This window comes from Lampris incognitus, chromosome 8, assembly GCF_029633865.1.
Source record: "Lampris incognitus isolate fLamInc1 chromosome 8, fLamInc1.hap2, whole genome shotgun sequence".
NCBI lineage: Eukaryota > Metazoa > Chordata > Actinopteri > Lampriformes > Lampridae > Lampris > Lampris incognitus.
Window position 1 is genome coordinate 28,980,102 of NC_079218.1, and position 26,883 is coordinate 29,006,984.

Consider the following 26,883-nt stretch of genomic DNA (forward strand, 5'->3'; position numbering starts at 1 on the left):
GGCCAGCTTTGAATGTTGTGTTTACAAACTGCAACCTACAAATCCTACTCGTTCTACCTTTTAAATACAGCAACACCTGTGATCTCAACCTTCTCAACAGGCAGCGAAAAAGGGAAAGAAGACCCTTGAAGACAAAGTCAGATGTTGGGGAGGGGGGAAGACACCAGGGCATGGCTGGGTAAATGGCCATCATCAAGAGAAGTGGAGAACATGTCCCTGTTTGAAGTGGTCAAAATGGGAAAGAGTGCCTCGCAGGTAGGTGTTAACTGATTTGGGTCAAGACACTAATTGTTTCAGTAGCTGTGAACATAGTTTGACAGTTGTGATAGCTGTGTGAATAGATAGATTCCTTTACTGTCCTTGAGGAAATTTGTTGCTTCAATTTGTACATTAAACTACAAGTTTAACTCCATACATGATTACATACAGACGGGTGACAAATTAAAGGAAAAACCTGAATGCTTGACCCCTACTGCGATGGGGTCCCGGGGCTCTGTTATGATGTGGTGGGCATTTTCCTGACATGGTTTGGGTCCACTTGTCTCCTTAGAGGGAGGGGTCACTGCAAGTCAATACAAAGTTATTGTGAATGATCGATCACCTTTATCCAATGATGAAACATTTCTATTTCTGTCCTGATGGGAGTGGTCTCTTCCAGGATGACAATGTCCCCATCCACAGGGCACGAGTGATCACCAAATGGTTGGAATATGAAAATGATGTAAATCATATGCTACGGCCTTCACACTCACCAGATTTCAACCCAATTGAACACCTAGGGGAGATGTTGGGCCAACATGTTAGACCACACTCCCCACCACAATCATCAAAACACCAAATGAGGGAATATCTTTTGAAAGAATTGTGTTCCATTCATCCAGTAGAGCTCCTTACTCTATCTCTAAGGCTGAGCCCAGACACCCTACAGAGGAGGTTGTCTGGTGTCCCTTCGTCAGAGTTCAGAGACTTGTCCAATCTACAAACCCCAATTCCAATGAAGTTGGGACATTGTGTAAAACGTAAATAAAAACAGAATACAATGATTTGCAAATCCTTTTCGACCTATATTCAATTGAATACACTACAAAGACAAGATATGTAATGTTCAAACTGATAAACTTTGTTTTTTTGCAAATATTCACTCGTTTTGAATTTGATGTCTGCAACACGTTCCAAAAAAGCTGGGACGGGCAACAAAAGACTGGGACAGGGGCATGTTTACCACTTTGTTACATCACCTTTCCTTTTAACAACACTCAATAAGCATTTGGGAACTGAGGACACTAATTGTTGAAGCTTTGTAGGTGGAATTCTTCCCCATTCTTGCTTGATGTACGACTTCAGTTGCTCAACAGTCCGGGGTCTCTGTTATATTTTGCGCTTCATAATGTGCCACACATTTTCAATGGGAGACAGATCTGGACTGTAGGCAGGCCAGTCTAGTACCCGCACTCCTTTTACTACGAAGCCATGCTGTTGTAACACGTGCAGAATGTGGCTTGGCATTGTCTTGCTGAAATAAGCAGGGATGTCCCTGAAAAAGACGTCTCTTGGATGGTAGCATATGTTGCTCCAAAACCTGTATGTACCTTTCAGCATTAATGGTGCCTTCACAGATGTGCAAGCTGCCAATGCCATGGGCATGAAACACACCCCCATACCATCACAGATGCTGGCTTTTGAGCTTTGCGCTGATAACAATCTGGATGGTCCTTTTCCTCTTTAGCCCGGAGGACATGATGGCCATGATTTCCAAAAACAATTTGAAATGTGGACTCGTCAGACCACAGCACACTTTTCCACTTTGCGTCAGTCCATCTCAGATGAGCTTGGGCCCAGAGAAGCCGGCGGCGTTTCTGGGTGTTGTTGATATATGGCTTTTGCTTTGCATGGTAGAGTTTTAACTTGCACTTGTAGATGTAGCGACGAACTGTGTTAACTGATAATGGTTTTCCCAAGTGTTCCTGAGCCCACGTGGTAATATCCTTTACAGAATGATGTCGGTTTTTAATGCACTGAGGGATCGAAGGTCATGGGCATTCAATGTTGGTTTTCGGTCTTACCGCTTACTTGCAGAGATTTCTCCGGATTCTCTGAATCTTTTGATGATATTATGGACTGTAGATGATGAAATCCCTAAATTCCTTGTAATTGTACGTTGAGAAACATTGTTCTTAAACTGTTGGACTATTTACTCACGCAGTTGTTGACAAAGTGGTGACCCTCGACCCATTCTTGCTTGTGAATGACTGAGCCTTTCGGGGATGCTCCTTTTATACCCAATCATGACACTCACCTGTTTCCAATTAACATGTTCACCTGTGGAATGTTCCAAACAGGTGTTTTTTGAGCATTCCTCAACTTTCCCAGTCTTTTGTTGTCCCTGTCCCAGCTTCTTTGGAACGTGTTGTAGGCATCAAATTCAAAATGAGTGAATATTTGCAAAAAACAATAAAGTTTATCAGTTTGAACATTAAATATCTTGTCTTTGTAGTATATTCAATTGAATATAGGTCGAAAAGGATTTGCAAATCATTGTATTTTGTTTTTACTCACGTTTTACACAACGTCCCAACTTCATTGGAATTGGGGTTTGTATGACAAGGAGCATTGAAGCTGTTCTAGAGGCTCATGGTGGCCCAACACCTTACTACGACATTTAACGTATGTAGGGTTTTCCTTTAATTTGTCACGCATCTGTATATGTACATTCAAACATGAGTACAAAATACAACTACATACTACAAATATACATGACCTTAATTAGGATATGGGAGACATGATACACAGATATGAATAAATCCTTTCAGCAGGGTATTTTATTTAGAACTGCTATGGCAGAGGGGACAAAACTTCTGCCAAAGCAGGCAGGCTATGGACTTGACTCATGCAACCAGATTTAGGTTAAGTATAGTATGGATGAAGTGTCATGTTCATGTCCATGGGAAATGTATTTTTCTCTTACATCCATGAGACAACTACTAGGGATGGGTATCGAAACCCAGTATTACATGGGCACCGGTTCTCATTATTAAAGACTGTATTATTGATAAGTTCCGACGTTAACAGTTCTGCTATCGGTATTGGAGGTATTAAGAAAATAAATTTCCTATTTATTTAGGCTACATAAATATTATCTTGCAGCTTTATCTCACCAACTCCGTTTCTAATTTGCAATAAAATTAAGACAGTTGTCTATGAATCATTTTCGCTATTCCCAATCCAGAAGAGAGATCTCTCTCTCGGAGCCTTTTGTATGTGTGAGCCGAGGAGCGGGACCAGCTCTCTGCCCCTCTCTCTCTCTCTCTCTCTCTCTCTCTCTCTCTCTCTCTCTCTCTCTCTCTCACACTCACACTCACACTCACACTCACACACACACACACAAACAAACACACACATGCAGAGCTTGCTCTTAGTGACAATGGCGGAGAGAACTAGAGTCCACGCTGGCGATGCTCGTTGCCACAAGTGCAACAAGTCTTTTGCATGTAAGGGCGGAAACACAAAGCGATCTTTAGAAACATCTGGCAAAAGTGCATCCAATACAGGTGGAGAAATGCTCAGTGTTCAACTGCCTAGCTCGTAGTTCATCTCTCGTTACCCCATCCACCTCAGGTATGTTATGTATGCTAGCTGCTTCGAGCCCACATGGGTTAATGATTAAAAGTAACTACCACTCTTTCCAGACATGAGAAAGTAAAGCACTGTTAATTCTGTTCTTAATTTGTTTCATTTTTTTCTCTTAACAAAAAGAACCGGCAAGAGCACCATTAACGTACCGGATCGATAAGCAGTATTGGTAAGAGTAGTACTGTTAAATCTTAATGATGCCCATCCCTAACAACCACAGGGCTGTGTCAAATACTGGTATTGGGAAGATATGAGCTCATCTCTGATGCACAGTAATGTTTTGAGGTGATTTCAAGGTTGCGTTTTGAAGGAAAACCCTTTGTTTTGCATGAAAATCCCCTGTAAACAATCTTATGTAGTTTTATGTTTTGCTTCCTAGTCTGATGTTGGTAACTGGATTGAGGCCTACAAACAGGATAGACGTTGCACTCTTGGACTTAATCAACTTTTTCATTCAGTGCTCTGGTTGTAAAGGTACACCTTTTAAGATGGCATATGTTTCTCTATAATTTATTTCTGATTTTCCCCTTTTTTCTCCCAATTTAGTGGCCAATCGATCCCTATTTTAGTTCAAACACCCACCCTCATACTGCATGCGTTCGCCAACTGCATCTCTCCGGCCAGCAGTCTCGAAGGAGATGCCTCCCCACTTTCGTGACAAGGCGAATTCAGGCCGAACCACTGCTTTTCCGACACACAGAGACGCATTCATGTGACGAACACAAGCCGACTCTGCCCCCCTCCTGAAGACAGCATTGCCAATTATTGCTGCTTCATCGAGTCCGGCCATAGTCGGATCTGACGAGACCGGGGCGTGAACCCCGGTCCCCAGTGGGCGACTGCATCAACACAAAGGGCTTATTTTTGAAATAGTTGTGTCTCAGGGCAAGATTAATGTGCTAACCTTTCCTTTGAAATTGTCACTTTTATCACAGGTGCTGTAAGAGCTGAGATGTTCAGATTATGCAGAACTCTGAGATCATCAGAAAAATTACAGAGGAGTTTGATGAGGTGCTGTCTGATAATATTGCATATCTGATCACATTTAAAAGCCTGTTTGAAATTAGAAAAAGGACAGAAAAATATGAACACAAATCTGCAGTCACCAGATACAACCCCCCCCCCCCCAGATTTGTCACACATCAAAAGAAACGATTGGTGTAAAAGAAGTTTGATTCACCTGACCTACTTTTAACGGTGTCATTAAAATCAAACGTCTTTCTCTTCTATCTTCAAACAGGACAGTGGTGACTATCCTTTAACCCTGTCAGGGCCACTGTGGAAGAAGTTCAGGTTAAGCTTCTGTGAGTTCATTGGGGTTCTGGTGCGCCAGTGTCAGTACAGCATCATCTATGATGAGCATATGATGGACACAGTCATCTCGCTGCTCACTGGCCTGTCTGACTTGCAGGTCCGAGCTTTTAGACACACAAGCACGCTAGCAGGTCAGTTTCAGTATGTGCCCCAAGGTGCACTCAACTTGCCACACATTTCTTTTACGTACCTACCTGTACATTCGCAAATATTTCCACACTTCATTCAAGGATATAACTGACATCTTTTGTCTTTGTCAGCCATGAAGTTGATGACCGCCTTGGTGAATGTTGCTCTGAACCTGTGCATCAATATGGACAACACTCAGAGACAGTATGAGGCTGAGAGAAACAAGGTCATAGGGAAGAGGGCCAATGACAGGTTGGAGCTCTTGTTACAGAAGCGAAAAGAGGTGAGAGGAATCTGAAGGTAACTTATATTTGATGGTCATCCGCAGCCACCCCAGCCCTGAAGAGCTACCATTCAAAGCAAATTTAAGAAACATAAACATACTGGGCGTCTGGGTGGTGTAGCGGTCAATTCCGTTGCCTACCAACACAGGGATCGCGGGATTGAATACCCGTGTTACCTCTGGTTTGGTCGGGCGTCCCTACAGACACAATTGGCCGTGTCTGCGGGTGGGAAGCAGAATGTGGACATGTGTCCTGGTCGCTGCACTAGTGCATCCTCTGGTTGGTCGGGGTGCCTGTTCGGGGGGGATGGGGAACTGGGGGGAATAGCGTGATTCTCCCACGCGCTACATCCCCCTGGTGAAACCCCTCACTGTCAGGTGAAAAGAAGTGGCTGGCGACTCCACATCTATTAGAGGAGGTATGTGGTAGTCTGCAGCCCTCCCGGATCAGCAGAGGGGGTGGAGCAGCGACCGGGATGGCTCAGAAGAGTGGGATAAATGGCCGGATACAATTGGGGAGGGGAAAAAAGGGAGGGGGGGATCAAAAAAAAAAACCGTAAACATACTGTCTTACGTTTTCGATTTCAAGGGGCAAAATGAAGATAACTGGCCGCTATGAAGATAATGCTGGCTGCTGTTCAGAAGTTTTTTGGATTTTTTATTTTCTCCAATGGACCACAAAGGATGAAACAAAACTAGTTTATCAGTTTGAAAGTTTATGTTACCCACAGATCTGAAAGTAGGAAAGATGAAAGAAAATGAAAAAAGAACCTTTTCCAAAACTTGCTGATAGTTGTGGGGAAGTTATTTGTTTCAGGAGGACGTAGGCTAAAGTCTTTAATTTTCACTTCTTGTATTTCAGCTTCAAGAAAATCAAGATGAAATTGAAAACATGATGAATGCAATTTTCAAAGGGGTGTTTGTTCACAGATATCGGTGGGTATTTTTTATTTTACTTATTTATTTTTTTTAATTTCAAGCTTTCAGATTCTGATTCACATTGATAATGGAGAGCCCAACAAACCAGGAACTCTCAATAGTAGCCTAATTTGATATTTAGCGCCCTCTTGTGTAATGGCTCTATCCACGTCATTTGACACGACATGAGTGACACCACACTCATCTGATTGTTAATACGGTTTAAATTGCTGTGTGTGCTGCAATAGTGTTTTATGAGATGCAAGACAAGATAATTCATTACCAAATGGGAGTCAGTTAAAACACACTGGGCATCATGGACTGTATGAGTGTTTAATCTTGGTCAATACTTGTGTATCCACCAGTGATTCCATTGCTGATATTCAAGCTATTTGCATTGAGGAAATTGGAGTATGGATGAATTTGTACAGTGATGCCTTTCTTAATGACAGTTACTTAAAGTATGTTGGCTGGACCATGCATGACAAGGTGAGCCACACTGATAACAGTTTTGTCCAGGGTATGAGGGGAAAAAAGTTCAAACAGCAGCAAAAAGCTTCCCCTCACTGATAGAGGCTCTATATGGTTGTACTTTTTTCTGTCATTTATGGCTAAGTCTGTGTTTCATTACTACCGGTAAAATAGTTCTGATAAATCACCTGCGTCCTTTATTGTTATGATGGCTTGTTTGCAGGAATAGATATTATCATCTGACCAGTCAATCGACTGCTTGGGAACAGAATATTTCTTGGAAGTACAAAAAGTAGTTGATGAATATAGATTTAAAATGCCAGTGATGTGGGTGTCCGAGTGGCATGGCAGTCTATTCCGTTGCCTACCAACACGGGGAATGACAGTTCGAATCCCCATGTTACCTCCGGCTTGGTTGGGCATCCCTACAGACACAATTGGCTGTGTCTGCGGGTGGGAAGCCAGATGTGGGTATGTGTCCTGGTCGCTGCACTAGCGCCTCCTCTGGTCGGTTGTGGCGCCTGTTCGGGGGGGGGGACTGGGGGGAATAGTGGGAGCCTCCCACACGCTACATCCCCCTGGTAAAATTCCTCACTGTCGGGTGAAAAGAAGTGGCTGGCGACGCCACATGTATCGGAGGAGGCATGTGGTAGTCTACAGCCCTCCCCGGGTCGGCAGAGGGGGTGGAGCAGTGACCAGAATGGCTCAGAAGAGTGGGGTAATTGGCCAAATACAATTGGGGAGAAAAAAGAAAAAATCCCCCCCTCCAAAAAAAAAAAAAAATGGCAGTGATGTTAACCTTAGTTTGAATGAATCTTAATCCATTATTTTAGTTTGATGGACTTTTTCTGTGCAAATGATGCAGTAATATTGAGGGAAAGGCAGAATACATGTTTGTTTTTCGCTTCTAAAAACTTAACCTTTCAGAAATGATGCGAAATGCTTGATATTCAATCATGATACAGGTATTTTGAATAATTAGAAAAAAATATGCCCTTAGATGTCAACAACTGTTTGAAAAATTTCTTTCCTATTATTTAATAAAAAAGTACTTTTACAGATTCAATATTTTCTTTTACAATACAGAACCTATGCAATTTCAGGCCAAGTGAAGTTTCAATTGCGATGACTGACTAAGCTTGATTAGTGATATTGAAATACTGTTTATGTTTGTTATGTTGCTACTTGGACCTTAGCAAGGCGAGGTGCGGCTGAAGTGCCTGACAGCCCTTCAAGGCTTGTACTATAACAGAGATCTCAACACTCGACTGGAGCTCTTCACCAGCCGCTCCAAGGTAAGCCAGCAGTCCTACTGATGTGCTACAGGTTCCAAGCTTCTCAAACATCCTGGAAAACCTGAATATATGAACATCGATATCCCTCTGAAAAGACCTCCTAAAGGCAAACAACAATAACATTGTCATTGAAATGTTTGATAGAGCTTGAAAATTTGAAATGTCATAACAAATAATCTTGCCAAAAGTCATCTGAAATCAGCATATATCAAAAAAGCATTCCATCGGATCTTTCAAAAGCAGACGACCCTCCAGTTTGATTTATGGCCATAAAATGAATTCATGCATGTTATATTAGATTGTTTGCAGAGACTACACAAAATTTCCTGAAATGATGCCTTTTTTTTGGAAACAGCTGATTTGTGATTATATGTCACAGTTCCTTAAATAAAATGGGAACACAAAACAGACATGATCCATTCATCACGGTTAATTCTCATTATGGTCGAGCAGGAACAGAAGTGAAAATATGTAAAAAGATAATTGTATATAGAGTTTTGGTATATATATATATATATATATATATATATATATATATATATATACAGTGCAACCAGAATGTATTCACATCCCTTCACTTTCCCCACATTTTGTTATGTTACAGCCTTATTCCAAAATGGATTAAATTCCTTTTTTTTTTCTCATGAATCTACATATAATACCCCATAATGACGAAGCAAAAAAGGTTTTGTAGAAATTTTTGCAAATTTTTAAAAAAATGAAAAACTGAAATATTGCATGTACATAAGTATTCACACCCTTTACTCAGTACTTGGTTGAGGCACCCTTGGCAGCGATTACAGCCTCAAGTTTTCTTGGGTATGAAGCTACAAGCTTGGCACACCTATATTTGGGGTATTTCTCCCATTCTTCTCTGCAGATCCTCTCGAGCTCTGTAAGGTTAGATGGGGAGCGTCACTGCACAGCTATTTTCAGGTCTTTCCAGAGATGTTCAATGGGGTTCAAGTCTGGGCTCTGGCTGGGCCACTCAAGGACATTCACAGACTTGTCCCAAAGCCACTCCTTCGTTGTCTTGGCTGTGTGCTTAGGGTCGTTGTCGTGTTGAAAGGTAAACCTTCGACCCAGTCTGAGGTCCTGAGCGCTCTGGAGCAGGTTTTCATCAAGGATCTCTCTGTACTTTGCTCCATTCATCTTTCCCTCAATCCTGACTAGTCTCCCAGTTCCTGCCGCTGAAAAACATCCCCACAGCATGATGCTGCCACCACCATGCTTCACTGTAGGGATGGTATTAGCAAGGTGATGAGAGGTGCCTGGTTTCCTCCAGACGTGATGTTTGGCTTTCAGGCCAAAGAGTTCAATCTTGGTTTCATCAGACCAGAGAATCTTGTTTCTCATGGTCTGAGAGTCCTTTAGGTGCTTTCTGGCAAACTCCAAGCGGGCTGTCATGTGCCTTTTACTGAGCAGAGGCTTCCGTCTGGCCACTCAACCATAAAGGCCTGATTGGTGGAGTACTGCAGAGATGGTTGTCCTTCTGGAAGGTTCTCCCATCTCCACAGAGGATCGCTGGAGCTCTGTCAGAGTGATCATCGGGTTCTTGGTCACCTCCCTGACCAAGGCCCTTCTCCCGCGATTGCTCAGTTTGGCTGGGTGGCCAGCTCTAGGAAGAGTCCTGGTGGATCCAAACTTCTTCCATTTATGAATGATGGAGACCACTGTGCTCTTCGGGACCTTCAAAGCTGTAGAAAATTTTTTGTACCCTTCCCCAGATCTGTGCCTCGATACAATCCTGTCTCAGAAGTCCACAGACAATTCCTTTGACTTCATGGCTTGGTTTCTGCTCTGACATGCACTGTCAATAGTGGGACCTTATATAGACAGGTGTGTGCCTTTCCAAATCAGGTCCAATCAATTGAATTTACCACAGGTGGACTCCAATCAAGATGTAGAAACATCTCAAGGATGATCAGTGGAAACAGGATGAACCGGAGCTCAATTTTGAGTGTCATAGCAAAGGGTGTGAATATTTATGTACATGCAATATTTCAGTTTTTTAATTTTAATAAATTTGCAAAAATTTCTACAAAACCGTTTTCACTTTGTCATTATGGGGTATTGTGTGTAGATTGATGAGAAAAAAAAAGGAATTTAATCCATTTTGGAATAAGGCTGTAACAGAAAGTGAAGGGATGTGAATACTTTCCGGATGCACTGTATATATGTAACCCCTTCTTCACTGGCGGGCAACGCCAAGCACATTTAAACAAGACAACATCCTAATGCTACCAGTTACTAAAGTGTTACAATAAAATCCAATGGCGCAAAAGGGTTCTTAGTTCTCAGCCGTGGAATGGTGAGCTGGCCGAACCTCCTGTGTGCTAGTAGGCTAGTGCCACTAATGACAATATTAGTGATAAATGATAATAGAAATAATTAACCAAGATAATTATCAATTTAGTAGCGCGGTGCCTCCACTGAGAAAATACTACACTTACCTAAGGCTAGTGAATGGTGTATCTTCCCAGAATTTAACAAACCTGTGGTTAAGGCAGATCTTAAACCCTGCTGTGTACTGAATTACTGTACCAGCTTATTACCAGCACTCTAAAAGTAAATGAGCTGCAATACACCCGAAATATAATTAATAATAATAGGATTTATTGGATAATAATGAGAGAGAGAGAGAGAAGAGAGTACCACAAGAGTGTAGTATTGTTGGTCAAATAAACATTAATTAAAATTACACAGGGTGTGACAACCGGTAACAATAAACAGAAAGAAAGTATCAAAAGAATACAAAAATACCCAGCGCTTTCTGTTGGGGCCCGTTGGTGCACATTAAAGCAGTTCTCTGAGCGCAGAGCAAGGCAGACACCCTACGATGCCCAGGCGACAAGACAAAAGTGTGTGTGTGTGTCAGTAAAAGTGAAATTTTCGGGTTACTCACAACCCATCGCTCCCACAACCGGGAGGCTGTGTGCAGTCCAGAGGATGGAAGGCGCAGTGCTAGCTGTCGGCTCCCCGGCAGCGGCCGCCACCCGCAAGATGGCCACCGGTCGCAACGTTCCGAAAACCCTGGCGAAGACAATGGTCCTCCGGTGGGAAACAAAGCAATCAGACCAAAACAAACCTCACCAGCAAGCACACGACCGTGGGCCAATCGCAACACTCCGGTCCTCAAATGCGGGCCTAGTACACGGCTGTGTACAAAGTCTCCGCGTAACGGGCACTCAGACGGGGCCGCAGAGAGAAAAAAAATGGACCTCTCTCCTTGGAGTCCTGCTGCGAAAATCCCCAAACTCCTCCCTTCCCGTGAGGAGATTGACCGTTGCGAACCTCACGATTTCGCGGGCATAACAACTCCACACCATTGGCCAATAACAAAATTCAAATACAAATACATTCCATTGGTCCACATGTTCGGAAACCACACCAACATAGGAAACATCCAAGACACAAAGCATGCTGGTAAATGAAGTGCCACAACATATATACCATAGATTTTAGAGGTCCTTACACACACACACACACACACACACACACACACACACACACACACACACACACATATATATACATATATATATACTATATATATATACACACACACACACACATATATACACACATATACATATACATACATATACATGCATGCATACACACATATATATATATATATATATATATATATATATAAATTTTTGGGATTAGCTATAACTGCAGAGTTTGAGTAATGTTCCAGGTTTGTTATATCATCTTTCTGTCACAGATAGGACCGCATTGTGCCCATGACTCTGGACAAGGAATATGACATTGCAGTGCAAGCCATTAAACTCCTTACTCTCGTCTTACAGCAAGTAATGCTTACTCTCTATGTCTACAATGGCCGGCGCAGACAGTTGAATGTCAAATTAACACAACACAAATGCAAATCTGAAAACATTTTGATAAATCTTTGGACACAAGTACAAATCTGAAAATGCAATAATAAAAAGGAATACAAATATATGGTTACGAATGAAAACAAATCCCTGATGTGTCAAAAAAAAAAGAAAACACAGCAGCTGCAAATCACACAACACCACAGCACTATCAAAAACGCGCTGCAGAAATCCACAAAGGAAGTGTTTCCATGCAACTCCAATGGTGATGGAAACGGTTACTATTTCCTGTTGGCATCTTTTTTATTTTAGCAATGGCTCACATAATGACAATGTTTTATGGTGATGTTCCTAATCAGTATTTGCATTTTATAATTCTGGGTGAATACGCAACTCTTCATTGAATTATCGTTATTTGGCTTGTACAGAAACATTTTGTTGAGGGTTTTTGCAGCATGTTTTGATAATGTTGTCATTAGAAAACACCTTCACCCAACTGAGTCTGTGTTTTCCAGCCCTTACTGATCACCAGGAGACAGCTCTGGTAGAGATCATGTTGTGTGCCATCCGACAGGCTTGTGAGTGCCACCCTCCAGTGGGCAGAGGCACCAGTAAGAGAGTGAGTGCTTGGTTTTTCACACTGATAATTCAGCAGGGATTCACTTGATAATTTTTGTCTGATGAATTAGATGTTGAAAAATGAACATGGTTAGGGTCTCTTGCATGTCAAAAAAGGTCCTGACTGCCAAGGATGTTAAAGTGTGTTGTTACCTTCTACTAATGAGACGTTACAACTCGTTTCAACCCCACGGGGCTATAAACTTTAATAATAACTTCGGCACGTAAGGTTATGCATCATGCTCGGTCCGTTATTCCAGGTGCAACAACCTAAACGACCCCTGTGTAAACAAGGAACTAAACAATGGTTCCTAACAATAGTTCCTATTGTTACATCCTTTCTCTTTTCAGTTTCTTTTTTTTTTTTTTAGAACCTTTAATACATTTGCACAACATTTGTGATTCACTTTTTTTCTTTTTCATTCATGCCCCCCCCAAAGTCCATTAGTGCTACAGATCCATTCATCTATGTGAGGTCACAAAGTCTTTGTATCGCTGCGGCTGCACAACAGAGCGGCCTGATCTGGTGGTAACAGGGTTGGCCCTGTCACCAGTGTCCTTGGTTTTGTTTCCTGCTAAGACACTGCGAGAAGGAACACTCTCTGAATGTCCGGGTTCAACACTCTCTGGCTGACTGGGGCTGCTGATCTCCATGTCAGTGAAGATTGCCCCTGGTGCATGCCTGAGGTGTCTGCGATTTCTCCTGATGACACCACCCGTGTGCAGCTGGACCTCATAGGATCTCCTATCGACCGGCCTCAGCACCTTGCCCACTCTCCAGCCAGTGTGGGGTGCGAGAGGCTGAACTCTCACACATTCACCTGGGGCAAGCGTGTCCAAGTCTTTAGCCGACCTGTCGTAGTATGCCCTCTGCCGTTGTTGGTTATTTTGTAAATCCTGTTTCACATGCACAACTTTCGGCTGTAACAGGCTTGCCTTGGTTGGCAGTAGTGTTTTGGTACGGCGACTGAGCAGCCGCTGTGCTGGTGTGGTATCAGTACCCTGTGATGGTGTGTTGCGGTGGTCCAGAAGGACGAGATAAGGATCCCGTCCAGCAGCCTTGGCTTTGAGCAAGAGTCTTTTTGCTGTCTTAACAGCTGACTCAGCTTTGCCGTTGCTTTGCGGGTAACCTGGTGATGAGGTTTTATGTTGAAATCCCCACAGTCGACTGAACTTCTGGAATTCTTGTGATGAATACTGTGGGCCATTGTCCGAGATTACAATATCTGGGATACCTTGGCGGGCAAAATGAGCTTTCAGCTTCCGTATCACTGTGGTTGACTTGGTATCTGCCAGGTAATCTATTTCCCAAAAATTTGAGAAAAAATCAACAATTATGAGGTAGTCTTTGTTTTCAAACATGAACAGATCCGTGCCCACCTTTGCCCACGGCCTGCTTGGCACATCATGTGACATTAGTGTTTCTTTTTGTTGTTTAATGTCCATTGATCTGCAGATGTCACACTTTGCTATATATGATTTTATTTGGTCGTTCATGCCCTGCCAATAGACACACTCCCTAGCCCTCCGTAGGCATCCTTCCACACCCAGATGTGATGCGTGTAGGCGGCAAGTGATGTCTTTCCTCAATGCATCAGGGATGACAGTGCGCTCACTCCTGAACACTATTACATCTTGGTGGCTTAACTCCTCTTGGAATGAGAAGTAGGGCTTGATTTCCCTTGGTGTTTTTGACTTATCGTCAGGCCATCCTTGCTGCATCATTTTGATGAGAAGCTGCAGTGTTTCATCCTCTTTTGTGGCAGATCGTATATCATGTAGCCTGTCTGCTGCGATGGGTAAGTGTTGTGCCATGTTGACAGTCTCTAGTTCTGCATCCGGTGCACTCTCAGGAAGATAAGCCCTGCTCAGAGTGTCTGCTAGCAGCATGTCTCTACCTGGCACATATACTACATCTAGATCATACTTTTGTATGCGCAGCATCATTCCCTGCAGCCTTTTGGGTGCACTTAGTAGAGGTTTTCTCACTATTGTTTCCAACGGCTTGTGATCACTTTGCACCGTCACTTTTCGGCCGTATGTGTACTGGTGAAATCTTTCCATGCTAAAAACCATTGCTAAGAACTCCTTTTCTATTTGTGCATACCCACGCGCTGTTTGAGTGAGTGCTCTGCTTGCAAATGCTATTGGCTTACCCATCTGCATGAGCGCTGCGCCTAAACCTGTGTCTGAAGCGTCACACTGCACTGTGAGTTCCTCATCTGGGTTGTAATATTTCAGTACTGGGACCTTTGCTATAGTCTCTTTCAATTTGAGGAAAGCCTCCTCATGCTGTGCTGTCCAGTTCCACTCCCTGTTTTTGTGTGTCAAATCTCTCAACACTATGCACTGGTCTGAGAGGTGGGGACAAAACTTGGCTAGATAATTTACCATACCTAGCAGCCTTTGCACTCCTTTCACATCAGTCGGTGCCGGCATCTTCTCAACGGCAAGCACTTTCTCTGGATCCGCCCTGAGTCCATCAGCCGTCAGGCGGTGTCCAATGTATGTGGTCTCCTTTTGTCTCAGCTTGAATTTGTCTTTGTTCAGCTTGATGTTCTTTTGTCTGCATCTTTCAAGAAACAGTCTCAGTTTTCCATCATGGTCACGCTCAGCTTCCTCCTGTGTTTCCCCTTGGCCTGTGATCAGTACATCGTCAGCTATAATGTACAAGCCCGGTACACCGTCCAGCGCTTGTGTGAGCTTTCTCTGAAAGATTTCTGGGGCCGGACTTATCCCCATTGGCATCCTCAGCCACCTGTAACGTCCGAATGGAGTGGCAAATGTTGTTAAATAGCTGGACTCCTCCTCCAGCTGCACATGCCAGAATCCACTCTTGACATCACACACTGTGAACACTTTTGCTTTTGACAAGTCCGGTAAAATGTCCTCAATGGTTGGCAGTGGGAAGTGACTGCGCTTTAGAGCTTTGTTCAAAGGCTTGGGATCGATACACACTCTTGGTTTCCCACTTGGTTTCTGTACCACCACCATTGCACTGATCCAATCTGTACTGCATTCCACAGGTGTTATGATCCCTCTTTGCTGTAGGTCCTGTAGCTCGTCCTTCAGTGGTTTCATCATGGCGACTGGGACCTGCCTCTTTGGCAGCTGTACTGGTTTCACTGTGCTGTCCACCTCTATTTTGTATTTTCCCTCGAGGCAGCCATCGCCAATGAACACATCAGCATACTCATCTTTAATTTGTCCCATTATCCACTGTCCTGTTGTTGTTTCTGTTGTGACAATACTGTCTATTGTCATGATGTTTTCATATTGCACTTTTATCAATTTCATGGCCTCACTGGCTCTCCTACCCAGCAGAGGCACTGTACCAGCTGCATTCACCACCTGGAACTCTAAGCGATATAGCTTGTTGTTTCTCGGGTTTCTTATTTTCACTTTACATTTTCCCAGTGGTTTTAATTTGGTTTTATTGTACATTACTAGTACACTCTTCGTGTGTTCTAATTTGGCATCTGGATTCAGCAGGTTAATTGGGATGATATTGCAACTGGCACCACAGTCTATTTGGAATTTGATCATGTCCTTGCCTAGAAGCATGCCAGCATAGAGAAGCTGAGTTTTCTTCATTTTCTCAGTTTCTTTTACACAGGTGATAATATCTTCATATTCATCACTCTCAGATTCAGTTGTTATTTTACTCACATATTTCTTTTTCCTTAGTTCCGGTTTTACTCTGCATTTTGCTGCAAAGTGGTTCTCTCTTCCACACTTTGTGCACTTCTTCCCAAACGCTGGGCACTTTTGTTTACTTTTCTCATGCGTTTTTCCACAATATCTGCACTCCACAGTGTTGCTTGTCTGTTTCCGATACTGTGCTCCTTGCACTGCATGTACCTCTTCCACCATCGATCCCGAGATGGTTTTCACATTGTCCTTTGAGAGCTCAGCGGCTCTGCACAGCTGCAAACATGTGTCCAGTGTCAAGTTTTTCTCTCGGAGTAGTCTTTCTCTTCCGATTGTGTTGTTACCTCCACACACAATCCGATCCCGAATGAGCGAGTCTCTCACTGTCCCAAAGTTGCATGTTCTTGCCAACACTCTCAGTTCCATGACATAATGGTCTATATTTTCACTGGTGCCCTGGTTTTTTGTAAAAAAACGATAACGTTCCACAGTCTCGTTAACGCTGGGGTCGCAGTGATCATCAAACTTCTCGATAACGTCATCTAACGTCCATGCATCCTTCGGTGTGTCGCCCAGTAACGTGTCCATAAGTTCCCTGCCGCTCTCCCCGACAAGATAGCTGAACAGTTTCACCTTCTGTTTGTCATCGGCGTCAGCCATGGCTAAATCCACATACAGAGCAAACTCGTCCCTCCAGGCCTTCCATGCCCTCGAAAGGTTGCTTGAGTCCAGACATAACGTTTGCGGTGGTTTAAGCCCATCCATGTCACACGGCAGTCTCACGCTAGCAGCTAATGCTAACATATACTGAACGTTGCTTAGGAACACTAACCACTCTCCCGCTCCTAGAAACTTTTCCGCACCAAACTTCAAACCGAGTCGTCCGCCGCTGCCACCATGTTAAAGTGTGTTGTTACCTTCTACTAATGAGACGTTACAACTCGTTTCAACCCCACGGGGCTATAAACTTTAATAATAACTTCGGCACGTAAGGTTATGCATCATGCTTGGTCCGTTATTCCAGGTGCAACAACCTAAACGACCCCTGTGTAAACAAGGAACTAAACAATGGTTCCTAACAATAGTTCCTATTGTTACAAAGGAGAAGAAAACACAGCTGGATGACCGTACAAGAATCACAGAGATGTTTGCAGTTGCATTGCCTCTGTTGCTGGCAAAGGTGCATTTCCGTTTTATGTAACTCTTGCATGACAGTCTACCCAGAGATGAGTTTTTTAATATGATGACCGGATTGACTCAAAAGTGCTGTGTTTTTTTCCTTCTTTTTTTCTTTTTTAACAGTACTGCGTTGATATCAAAAAGGTGACAAACTTCCTTCTAGTACCGAAGTACTTTGATCTTGACATCTATACCACTGGTCGGTTGGAAAAAGTTTGTGAAATGTTACATATGTTGTTTTTTTCAAGGCATACATTGATAATGTCTCATATAGCAAAAACAGTTGTGGTTAAGACCAGACAATTTATCCACTCATCAAGCATTTGGACGCTCTGCTACGTCAAATCTGGGAGGTTGTGGACAAGCACACTGACACTGAAGTGCTGGAGGCCTGCTCTACAACCTACCACTACCTCTGCAATGAAGAGTTCACTATCTACAACCGTGTGGATGTTGCCCGCTCCCAGCTACTGGATGAGCTGGTGGACAAGTTCAGCAGACTGCTGGAGGACTTCTTACAAGAGGTGAGAGCCTCAGGGACTCTACTTGTACGAGTTGAGAAAGAACATGTGCCAGGAGACCAGGTGTGATGTCCAGAATTTCACAAGACAGATTTCTCCACTGGCAGGGAGAGGAACCAGATGATGATGACGCTTACCAGGTTCTGTCCACACTGAAGAGGATCTGTGCCTTCCACAAGTAAAACAATGCACGTGTGTCATTATGATTTAGGAAGTTATCGAATGTTGAGGACTTGTTGCATTTCTTCTTAGCTTGTTTTGTTCTTGAGTCATGACCTAGGGTTGTCTCTTATCAAGTGATGTGAATTGCGGTTTTGATCTTTCTGACTATTTCTACACTGTTGTTTTTAAGACATCATTGTGGTGTCATGCTTATTCATTTAGTGTAAACTTCTTAACCATTTTTTTTCTTCAAGTGCACATGATCTCTCTAAATGGGATCTCTTCACCAGCAACTACAAGTTACTCAATTCAGGACTGCAAATTGGGGATATGCCGGAGCAGGTATCAGAGCTATAACACCATACCATTCCAGACTCTGTCATTAAAATCCTTTAAACACCAAATCAAAGATATAAAATGCCCTTTATCATTATCAACTAAACAGATCTGCTTTCTTTTGTCCTCCAGATTGTCATTCATGCAATGCAGTGCACACATTATATCATCCTGTGACATCTGGCGAAAGTGTCAGAAGGTAGCTCCTCAAAGGTACATGCATGCATATTATTAGGAACTTAAAAATAAGCATGTCAGTGCACTTGTTACATAACACTGAAGAAACGTTGGTCATAGTGGAAAAGATGAATTCGATTAGGGGGAAAAGAAAAAGTTATTATTGGTGAGTTAATAAATCTGTATAAAAATTGTGTGATGAGTGTATCTGGGTAGCGTAGCAGTCTATTCCGTTGCCTACCAACACAGGGCTCAGCGGTTCGAATCCCCATGTTACCTCCAGCTTGGTCGGGTGTCCCTACAGACACAATTGGCCGTGTCTGCGGGTGGGGAGCCAGATGTGGGTATGTGTCCTGGTCGCTGCACTAGTGCCTCCTCTGTTCAGTCAGGGCACCTGTTCGGGGGGGGGGGGCGGGGAACTGGGGTGAATAGTGTGATCCTCCCATGTGCTACGTCCCCCTGGTGAAACTCGTCAATGTCAGGTGAAAAGAAGCGGCTGGCAACTCCACATGTATAGGAGTAGACATGTGGTGGTCTGCAGCCCTCCACGGATCGGCAGAGGGGGTAGAGCAGCAATGAAATGAAATGAAATGTGTTTGCTTAATGAAAGTGAATCCTTTTTCTTTTGAAATAGTTGTTAATTAAGAGACATGGATAGAGTTTGTGTGATTTGAGATTTAATTCCTCTCACTGCAGTTTGTTCGTTGTTTGGCCCAACTCAGAAGTGGTTAAAAACATGACATTTGAATAACCAACTCAGAGCTAAACTTTAACTCTCCAGCTAAGCTGTTCTAAATATCAAGCAACCAGCTTATGTTTTACAGTTGACCCACAGTCTGCTATTTGCATTTTGTGTGGGGTTTGATGCATTACAAGTCTGCCATAGGAGCTCTGTGACCAATAAATATGGCAATGGTAGATTTTAATACAATTCCTGTTACAGAGAGGCCTACTTTGCTCGACATTTAGGTAGATTTGCTTCACAAAAGCTTTACAGCCATATACATTCTGTGGCAAAACTAGTTTTACAGTTGTACCAAATTGATTTTTTTTACTCATACAACTAGATTATATTGAATAATTGATTTTTAATTTATGGAATGAGATAGAGACTTTCAGAGAGCTTTCTCTATGATACAGGTCCCAGTACCATAATAACAGGACATTGCAAGAGTATAAGAAAAACATAGGCAGGGATGAAACAGCTTCCCAATCCCCATCTCGAACATTCCTTACCCCTCTCCTCTCAGGGGGGGTCAGAGCCTAGCACCAGATGGCACAGACCTCCTTTAAAGGAGATTTGACCAACATAGTATAGAAAGGCGGTTACACAGTAATACACAATGAATAAATTATAACTTAGTGTTTCATATTAATTTTTCTTCACACCTAACAGCAAGGCGGTCCAGGGTTCGAACCCCAGGCCATTAAAGGTCCTTTCTGTGTGGAGTTTGCATGTTTCCCCCATCTGTATGGGTTTCCGCCGGGTGCTGTGGTTTCTTCCCACCATCAAAGATATGTATGTTAGGGTTAATACTCCTGTCTGTGTCCTTGACCAAGGCTAAGGAAAGAAGAACTGGAGTTGGTCCCTGAGGGCTTTACTGCGGCTGCACACTGCTCCTATACCATAGGATGGGTTAAATACTGAGGATGTATTTCATTGTATGCTTGCTTACAATAACAAATTAAGTGTCTTGAAAAGGTTGGGTTAAAGTAAGTGTTAGGTTAAGGTTAGGTTAAGATTATGTAAGGTTAGAGACCAGCTATGTTATATGGTTTGGAGACAGTGGCACTGATGAAAAGACAGGAGGCAGAGCTGGAGGTGGCAGAGTTGATAATGCTAAGATTTTCATTGGGAGTGAAGAAGAAGGACAGGATTAGGAACGAGTATATTAGAGGGACAGCTCAGGTTGGACAGTTTGGAGACAAAGCAAGAGAGGCAAGATTGAGGTGGCTTGGACATGTGTAGAGGAGAGATGCTGGGTATGTTGGGGGAAGGATGCTGAATATGGAGCTGCTAGGGAAGAGGAAAAGAGGAAGGCCAAAGAGGAGGTTTATGGATGTAGTGAGGGAGGACATGCAGGTGGCTGGCATGACAGAGGGAGATGCAGAGGACAGGAAGAAATGGAAACAGATAATCCGCTGTGGCGACCCCTTACGGGTCGATAGTAGTAGTAGGTTAAGTTTAGGCAAGTTCAATGAATTTGGCTGAAAGCCCTTAAGCTTTTTGGGAGAAAGCCCTGAGGGCAAACTTCTCCTGTGTGCACTCAGATAAGGCAGTGATATGATCAAAAGTTAAAAGAATTTTGATAATCCAAATGCGAAAGTTATAAAGGAGCAATTCCTCTAGATTGCAGTCAAAACAGGAAGTGTTGCATATTCTTGTTACTTCCTGATCTGAGTCAACCGTAGATGTGAGTTGTGCATGTTGCTGCCTGATCTGAGTCAACCGTAGATGTGAGTTGTGCATGCACAAGGCTCAGCGTTTTCGGTTTTTAGTGACTTTCACCGAAAAATACCCAGATTTTTAAACTCATTTTCACCCGGATTTAATGTTTCCGCGGATCCAAAAGTTGTCCCTTTTCGTGTGAGGTTATGTAACAGTGTCCTCTTGTGGCGAAATTCGGCATGCTGGATGGCTTTGAAAAATAAAAACCGAAAACGCTGAGCCTTGTGCCTGCATGAGCGTAAAAGGTTAACCCAGCTTTATTTTATTATGACAATAAAGATAGGGTTAGACTAAAATAGTCGCATAGCAAACCTTTTCTTTTTTGAAAGTTTAAGTTCATATTGCTTGTATTCATGTGAGGGTCTGCCTAGGAGGTTGGGCATCCAGAGTGACAGGCAAAATGTTTTTATTAGGTAGATTTTTTTTTTTTTTTTGGTGGAACGCTGCATATTAAAAACTTTTTTCTTCCATATTTCCCATTCAGTTGACTTGGGTGCTGTGCAAAAGTCTTACAACAGCAGGAAAAAACACTGGTTTTTCAGCCAAGTCCAAGCACCGGCAAAGGGGAGATAATGCAGCCAGTGCCTCTGTATTTTCCCTTCTCCAGGTAGGCAAAAAAGGGGTGGTTTACTGCCAAGTCTGAGCACTGGAGAAGGGCAGATATGCCTGGTGGGGTGGACTTCCCCATTCGGGTGGACCAGAGCCCTAGAAAAAGAGAGTTACGTCAACTCCGTAGACGTCAATGGGCCACAGCAATGGCAGATCATGGGAGCCCTGGATAGTTCCAAACAGTGCGCATAGAATATGTGTCACGTTGGAATATATCTATATCTATATATAAATGTAAAAATCTGAAAATATTGGTTAGTAGTTACCAGAAATCGCAGCTAAGCAGTTCATTTAAATGACCCGCCAAGCTTTGTTTGGAACTATTCGGTGGCTACATGAACCACGTGACCCTCTCGCAGTCTGACCCCTCATTGACGCAACTCTCTCTTTCTAGGGCTCTGGGGTGGACTTAGCAGCTTGCCAGCCCTCCTTGGTGCTTACCAGAAGTAGCAACTCAGAGAACGGGGGTTGGTCATCCTTCTTCTGCTCAAACTGGAGACTGGTAATTAAGCTATTACTCCAGCAACCTCTACAGAACTGTTTAAGCAGCTGGCGCTCTGAGTCACTAGCTGTAATGCCTTCACTTTTAACAACTTTACGCAGGGCTGTCTGCAATCGCTGTAAATAGCTAGAAGCCTTTTCACCCGATTTCTGATTAGTGTTCAGGAATTCTGCAAAAAGCTCATCTCCGTCATCAACAATGCCATACGCTTAGTCCAGTAAGCTAAGATAGTCATGGGGGAGTCCTTTAGGCCCAAGATGCTTAACGATGTTGGCAGTGGGCGGAAGAAGGCTCTCAACCATTTTCCTGACAGTACGTTTGCTAGACACAGTGGCATCTGTGAGAAGGAACTCAACATTATTGCGCCAGGTGTCATAATCAGACTCAGAATATGGGTATGGGATTTTCCCTGAGAAAGGCCTAAGCTTGGCATGGCCATGATAAAAGGAAGACATGTCACTGTACTTAACGACATGCTCAACCACTACTTTCTGGAACTCAGAAGTGGTGAGCTGGTCAGGTGGTAAGTAGAGGACTTGTTTCTTAGGTAAGGGTGATGCCTCTGCCTCCAAAGTGAATGGGAGTGAGTCATGGTCATGAGTCGAATCAATGCCTATTTTTATAGGAGTTTGACTTTTGTCAGCTGTTGGCTCAGCTTCGGCTGTATTGCTAGCGGGCTGCGGTTCCTGGCTAACTACTAATACGTCTGGTTCAGTTGTGTCATGATTTTTGGAAGACTTCTGAATTCTAGCCAGTTCATCTAGCAGAAGCTTCTCAAAGTCTGCTCCACTTTGTTTAGCAATACCCTGCCGTTCGGCTAAGTAAGAATGGGTTAAGCTTGAACTTTTGTCAGCAGCATACAGCTCAGACAGAAGTTGAATGTGATGGACAACATTTGGTTTACGGCAGGGTTTTTTCAAGGGCAAGGTATCCTGAAGAAACTGAATGGGTTCACCTGATGTGAATTCCACTATGGCTGTATCTTTAAACTGGGCTTCAGAACTGGTTACTTTAATTATCCTTTCAATAGAACCAAACTCGCCTAAGTACTCCATAACGTAATTGTCTACCTCATCACCAGTCAAGCCTCCAACTAGGACAGAATTAGGCACTTTAACATTTTCAGATTGAATTACATCCATATTTTAGGCTTTCTTATTACCACAAAACAAACCTAAATAGCTGGTATCAGTGTTCACAGATAGAATGCAACAAAAGTGTCAAACAGCTCAACTTTCACGTAACAAGGAGCTCAAAACCGCTCCTGGCTGGCTTGCCAAGTTTTGTGTAGTGCCTCCAGTGCAAACTAGGGGTAGCAGTAAAGGCGCTAACATCTAACTAGGTTCGGTGAGGGGTTTGCCTTGACTAACTCATGAGAGGAGTTGATGTGTAGTTGAACAGTTGACAATTTTATTGCCTCACAACAGCAAAATATACACAGCGCTGACTTTTACATAAAAGAATTGAAATAAAACAAAATAGAGCTCTTTAAAGTAAATAAGATAATAAACCAAAGAAAACCTTGTTCAAATCACAACCCTCAATGAGTGTTAGCAGTTTGAGATGAAAGAAAAATTCAGTTCCTTGCCCTTGAGTGTATGTGTTGGTCCAAGAGTTCAGTTCCTGATCCGTGAGTGTATTGAATATACTTCAACCATGACTATTTCTACCCTGGTAGAGGAAATAGGCTAGTGTGTATGAGTTCTTATCTGGTGTCTGGATGAATGATTCAGGCTTGTCAGACATTTCCTGGGACAGATCCTACGGTAGGCCACCGCTTCTATGATCGTCCACAGTCTCACTGGGCTGGGCTCGCCATCACAATCTTCCAAATTCTATCTGGTAGTTAAAAAAAAACAATCGGAGTTCCAAATACTTAAAACTCGACAGACCTTTGTCTCGTAAGCTCACAGATAAGATTCTGATTATACATAACACTTTTCAGAATCAAAAAATATCAATACTCTAACTTTCTGAGGCTATGTATAATGAAATTCAGTCGCCGGTTCAAGGGCACAATTTCCAGGATGTTCACAAAAAGAAAAGCGGGGAAAAAAACGACGACTGCATGTAGCAGTCTCTACCCTAGCGAGTTGCATAGTGCGCCCCTTAAGGAGCAGCATGTCACTACACCTCTAAATCAACGACTATTAGTAGCCCTATATGTCATATGGGTTACATACACATAGACATATAATTTTTTTCCTCAAATGATAAGACACTGGCTTTAAAATGTTGACATTAGGGTGTCATACGATACAGTGGATGCCTTGGTAAGCAAAAGACAAAACACCATTGCAGTTCTCTATTTTTGATTTATTTCAAGAATTGGGCCCAACATTTTGGCATTATCAAGGCACGTGTTCAAACGTAATGCAAGTGCAAAAGTTCTAACAAAATTTTGTGCCATCTTTTATGTTTTGTAACAATTGCTTTAATAACACCATTAAAACCTAATTCAGTAGCTAATTTAGGCTTAAATACAAAATAATAAAATGTCAACGTAAAATGAAAGTGCCTTTTTGACATTTCCCATGAAATGGCTTGGGAAGGGGCTTATATGCCAATGAGTGCTCCAGTGAATATAAAGTACAACTAAATCATATCCTTTCTAATTCCTCAGTATGTTTAGTTCAATCCAATGTCAAGTTCTTTTGTAAGTCAAGTCAATTTTATTTGTATAGCCCAATATCACAAATAACAAATTTGCCTCAGGGGGCTTTACAGCAATACAACATCCTGTAGAGGAGCTCAATCAGGAGTCGTGACAACTTTCTCTTTCAGCTACACAACGTGCACCATTTATTCCTTCACCATAACAACAACCACAAAAAACCCGCGCAGCGGAAGTGTGTCACTGTAAACATGAACAGAGAAAACAGCAGCTGTAAACAAACGTTCCTACTAGCTCAATAAGGGGAATTATGTATCCCTATAACCACTACACACGTCCCCCCAGAATTCGCCTTAATACAAAAAGTCAGTGCGGCGAGGGGGGCGGATCTCTCTGCCCCAACGGCTCCGCTGAACAGGAGCTGGGGGCTGGTTAACCACAGGCAAAGCAGCTGAGTCCTCACAGCTGGACCGGGGAAAGGGAGGGGCTGGGGAAGCAGGGGGCAGCTCGCCGGGGGAGGGGGGCAGGGCCAGACCAACAGGGCAGTCTAAGTCCAGGTGAGCAGGCTTGAGGCGGTCCACAGAAACCCGCTCCAGCCTGCTGCCAACCTCCACCAGAACGTGCTTATCTCCAGTGTCCCGTACCCGAAATGGGCCGTTGTAGGGTGGCTGCAGGGGACCGCGGTGCGCGTCGTGACGGATGAAAACATACTCCGCCGACCGCAGCTCCGTGGGGACATAGGACTGAGAGCCGCCATGCTGAGAAGTGGGGACCGGTGCAAAAGCCCTGGCTTCCTCCTGCAGCGCAGTCCTTTGGCAGCTGGCGGACAAGGGAGCTGTGGCAGTGGGAAGGAAATCCCCCGGGACCTGAAGTGGCTGTCCGTAGACCAGTTCGGCGGATGAGGACTGGAGGTCCTCCTTGGGGGCCGTCCTGAGCCCAAGCATGACCCAAGGCAGTTTGTCGACCCAGCGGTTGTCCTTGAGGGTAGCCCGCAATGCGGCCTTCATCGAGCGATGGAACCTCTCGACCAATCCATTAGCTTGAGGGTGATACGCTGTGGTGCGATGGAACCTCACCCCTAAACCCGCGGCGATCTCCTCTCAGAGCGCTGACGTGAATTGCGGCCCTCTGTCCACGGAGAGGTCAGATGGGGTGCCAAAGCGAGCGAGCCAGGGTCCAATTAACGCTCGGGCAACCTCAGGCGCTGTTGTGGACGAAAGCGGGACGGCCTCTGGCCATCGCATGGTCCTGTCAACCATGGTGAGCAGGTATGTGAAACCACGGGAGGGGGGTAGGGGGCCTACCAGGTCCACATTCACGTGGTCGAACCTCCTCTCGGGTACCGTGAAAGGTATCAAGGGAGCTTTGACGTGCCGGAGCACTTTGGAGCATTGGCACTCCACACAGGTGTCAGCCCAGTCCCTCACATCCTTTTTGAGTCCATGCCAGACAAACTTTGCCGCCACCAACCTCTGTGAAGGTTTTCTGCCAGGGTGAGACAGCCCATGGACTGCGTCGAAGACCCGCCGCCTCCAAGCAGTCGGAACAACAGGGAGGGGCTGACCCGTAGAGACATCGCACAGGAGCGTGGCGCCGGCGTCGTCGAAAGCCACATCCTCCAACTGCAGCCCTGTGACGGCGGTCCTGCATGCCTGCACTCCTGGGTCGGCAGCCATCTGGCTGTAGTTGAGTCCCAAATGGGCGGCCCCAGCGATGGCCCGGGAGAGACAGTCGGCAACCAGGTTGGACTTCCCAGCAACATGCCTCACATTGGTGGTAAACTCAGAGATGTAGGCCAACTGTTGCTGCTGGCGGGCTGACCATGGCTCTGCCACCTTGGCCATCGTGAACACCAGCGGTTTGTGATCGACGAAAGCCGTGAACTGACAGCCCTCCAGTAGGAAACGAAAGTGCCTAACAGCGAGGAAAAGGCCAAGCAGCTCACGATCAAAGGGGCTGTATTTGCGCTCTCTCAGGTTCAACTGCCGGCTGAAGAAGGCAAGCGGCTGCCATGCGCCGCTCACCCACTGCTCGTAAACCGCGCCGACAGCATAGTCCGAAGCATCTGTCGTGATGGCGATGGGCGCTCCAGACACAGGGTGTGCCAGCATCGCTGCGTCAGCCAGGGCGGCCTTCACATCCTTAAAAGTCTTGTCCCTCTCTGCAGACCAGTCCACAGTGTG

The 26,883-nt window shown here is 44.1% G+C and overlaps 1 pseudogene; it reads left to right on the forward strand.

The window, feature by feature from the left end:
* The first annotated feature begins 210 nt into the window (after window positions 1–210).
* LOC130116340 (cohesin subunit SA-2-like) lies at window positions 211–19,830 on the forward strand (annotated as a pseudogene).
* Window positions 19,831–26,883: the final 7,053 nt, after the last annotated feature.